Source organism: Chaetura pelagica, unplaced genomic scaffold, assembly GCF_000747805.2.
Source record: "Chaetura pelagica isolate M959 unplaced genomic scaffold, ChaPel_1.0 scaffold123, whole genome shotgun sequence".
NCBI lineage: Eukaryota > Metazoa > Chordata > Aves > Apodiformes > Apodidae > Chaetura > Chaetura pelagica.
The window spans coordinates 5,521,459-5,524,414 of NW_009953295.1; positions in this window are offsets into that span (position 1 = coordinate 5,521,459).

Consider the following 2,956-nt stretch of genomic DNA (forward strand, 5'->3'; position numbering starts at 1 on the left):
ACCCACAGGTTTCTAATATTGCTTTTTATGAGTGATAAACAGTATGTGAGTGCCTATGTCAGTGCTTAGACACCATACAGCAAGAAACAGTTTTTCTGTTTTCAGCCTGAAGAGCTGCATTCTTTATTACCAGGCATTCTGGTAATGATCACTTGTGAGTTTTGTGTTTATTTGTCGGCTTGTTTTTTTTTTCTTTTTAACCATTTTATCATATGGGACCTTCATTATTTAATACTGAACCAACTCATACTGATGTAAAGTGTTAGCACTTATTTAGCTATATATGAAGGAAGAAAATCCACATAACCCAGAAACAGAAGTACATATAGGGTGATATGCTCTTAGAGCTTGTGAAAACACAAGGCCAGATCCAACACAGGATGAACATTTTTTTTTTAAGGCCAAGAATAAGGCACTGAACTGGAGGCTGCTGTAGCTGAAAGTACTCCCTCCCCTGGCCAAAGCGTTTCGCTTCCCGGTGCTTCAGTTTCACCTACTATAAAAGGGCTTACTGGCAATTCATGCTTCTTCACACATTATTCTGTGATCTGTAACTTTGCATCCTTGTAAAAACCTCAGCAGAGGATACAAATACTGCAGTAACTTCCAATGTTGAAATTCCGCATCTGTATATTCATACCTCAAACCTTGTTGATTAACTGAGCTTTTTACCACCACTCAGGACATGATTTTATTATTCTTATTTTGCAGTTGAAAAAAACATAATTAACTAAGCTACAAAGACTGCTACGGTAAAAAATCCAAACCTTTAGAAAGCAAGCTTTCTATGTTTATATTCTCTGTCTTGATATTGCTGTAAAAATATAACCACATATAAGGTTAATAATTTTTATGAGTTCATAGTTAAATACAATAGTTCTTGATACCAGACTTGTGCTGCTTTTCCTAAGCACAGAGAGCCTTATGTTATTACTTGATTGCCAAGATCAAAACAAAACTTTGGGAACACAAGAAAGGTGTTTTGTTTTCATTTTGTCATATTTTTTACAGTCTAAATCCACTGTTTCTAGCTGAGGCCATCACTGATATTTTAAGGAAAATCTGAAGCCAAATCTCCTCTTCGCTGCTGCAACAGCATTCTGGAAATCACATTCTCTATATGTGAGCAATATAATCCAACCATGCACCCACTCAGTTATGAGCACCTTTCCTCAGTGAATGAATTCCCTGATCACCTCACTGAAGACTAAAAAAATTAGCCAGTATTTCTGGTTCATTTTCTAAGATTTTACATATGCATAAGAGGAGTATTTGCTGTGGGAAGTATCCATCAAGAGGGCTTTTTATGACAGGCTGTATTGCAGGGTGCAGTACTTCCTGCTTGCAGATAGGTGTCTTTCTTAGTGTTAGAATCCTCTCTCTGAGGATGTACCTAAGCAGTTTTATCTATGCCAAAATCCAAATAAGCCAATTAAGTGTGAGGAACGCCTATGGAACCACAAGACATTCTTGCTGTGAGTAGTGTATAAAACTATGATTGGGGAGAGTTTCAGTAAAAGCTGAAAACATTGATATGTTAGCCCAGGAGTCTAAACTTTCCTACCCAAAGAGCAGAAAAAGCTATTAAAAAAACCCCAAAACACTACCATCTTTATATATCTAACTACTTATCAGGAAAGGAATTTAAAAATAAATTTAAAACAGATTTTTTCCAGATGCTAGTTTCTACCCACCACAATACAAAATACACATTTCTGATGCACAAAACCTAATCCTAAAAATAGTTAAAATAGAAGTTCTGATTTCTCAGGAAAACTAAAACATATGTAACTAAGAGGCATTTCCCAATACCTTAATGCATTTAACCTGATGTTAAAGAAAAGCTTGTGAATTGCCTAGGTTTCTTAGTTCTTTTAACAGAAAATACTTTGTACTTTCTTGCCCCTGACCCTGAATTTCAGGCTTTCATCACTTAATAGCATATACTGAAAAAGGAATATCCCTCAATTTTGGGGGGCAGATAAATGTACACAGTTGTATGCAAACATATTACCATCAATTTAATTTTACCATTCCCAGGAAAGTACTTCAGAAATACCTTTGGGAGAGCTGGGTCTCTTTAGCCTGGAGAAGGCTGAGGGGAGACCTTATTAATGCCCGTAAGTATCTAAAGGGTGGGTGCAAGGAGGATAGAGCCAGACCCTTTTCAGTAGTTCTTGGTGACAGGATGAGAGGCAATTGGCACAAGCTGGAACATGCGAAGTTCCACTTAAGTATGAGGAAAAAATTCCAAGGGTGACAGAGCCCTGGAACAGGCTGCCCAGGGAGGTTGTGGAGTCCCCTTCTCTGGAGATATCCAAGACCTGCCTGGATGCAGCCCTGAGTAATGTTCTCTGAGGGAACTTGCTGCAGCAGGAGGGTTGGACTGGATGACCTCCAGAGGTCCCTTCCAACTCTGACAATTCCGTGATAACCAACAAAATATTTCTGAAGTATCTGTGGAGTCATTTCTTATGGATAGGCTTCTAGCTGCGATTAAAAACTTGCCATTACCTTTTAAACCAGACTTTAACCAGGTTATCATCTGGTTTGCAATGAGACCCGCAGCGATCTCCAAGCGCTGAGGGCTACAGACATCAGCTTGGAACCACTTGCCAGGTGCACTGAAAGAGCACAACGGAATATTCTGATACCCGCTCGGAGCCCCCGGTTGAGAAACGTCTCACAGACCTGAACAGTCCCTTTGGGCTGAGGGGAGCCTGCTCAAGCGAACACCACTACTTGGTGTCTGGAGGAGGGCTGGATGGGCTGTGCTTCCTTCCCACCAAATCCGCTTCCTTCTCTGCTTTTACACAGGATAAACCAAACCGCCTCACTAACCGCTGCTGCTAAACCGCACGGGCGCTCCGGAGAACAACCCTCCCGGTGCGCGTTCAGGTCACCTCGGCGCGTGGAGCATCAGCCGCGCACCCCCGGGGGAGGCCGGTTCCGCTCC